Below are 875 nucleotides of genomic sequence, written 5' to 3' on the forward strand. Positions count from 1 at the left end.
TGTCTACCATTGACCTCACCCCTATTTGTAGGGGGCGTGCATAAGCGCACCAACGTGCCTACCGTCCCTGTCCTATTGTTTCTCTTTTTTTATTTTTTTTATTTTTCTTATATGTATCCATTTCATGTATTCATAACTATGTTTATACTTATACCTGTCATCTTATAATCGCTTGACAAAATAAATTAAAATTAAATTAAATAAATAAAAACAAGCATAGACCTAAACTGTGAATAGGCGAGCGGGGTCAGGAAAATGCGGTAAAGTCAGCCGATCTTCGCGTGAAATGCACCAACGCAGAGGCACAAGGTGCGATGACGCACAGCAGCTTCCCAGGGTCGGTGAAACGAGAGAATTGTTGCATTTCCCCCCCCCTTAATGGCTCCTCAGTTGTCACCTTGCTCAGCCTTTTGTGGTGCAAAAAACCACATACACAAAACAGTTCAGCTGTTCTCAGGCGGGTTGGCCGAGCATCGCCAATAGGTCTCTATAATATGACCCAACGCATCCCTGCGATACACTTATTGCACGCGCGGGACGACACGTGTTTACCGTCCGGTACTGCAAAAAAAAAAAAAGTCTCAATAAACAAGTCGGACGGTTAATTCCCCAGGCGAGCCAACTTTCTCACGAGGGCGTCTGCATGCTCCGCCCCTGCCCCACTCGCTGTCGGGAATGGTAGTCCGACACAGCGGCCCTCACGTGGCTACGTGTACGGCACTGTTCTCAAGTTTTGCTGGGAGATGTAGTCCTCTCCATGCCCTCCGGACCGCCCTCTCCAGAAATCCGTCTCTCATTGGTGGAGGAAGGCGGGTCTGGCAGCGGTTTTTCTCTCCCCCCTCCCCTCCCCATCAAGAACTACGCATCCCAGAGGG

The sequence above is a fragment of the Pseudonaja textilis genome, chromosome 1, assembly GCF_049901715.1.
Source record: "Pseudonaja textilis isolate UNSWEBS1 chromosome 1, rPseTex1.2, whole genome shotgun sequence".
Classification (NCBI taxonomy): domain Eukaryota; kingdom Metazoa; phylum Chordata; class Lepidosauria; order Squamata; family Elapidae; genus Pseudonaja; species Pseudonaja textilis.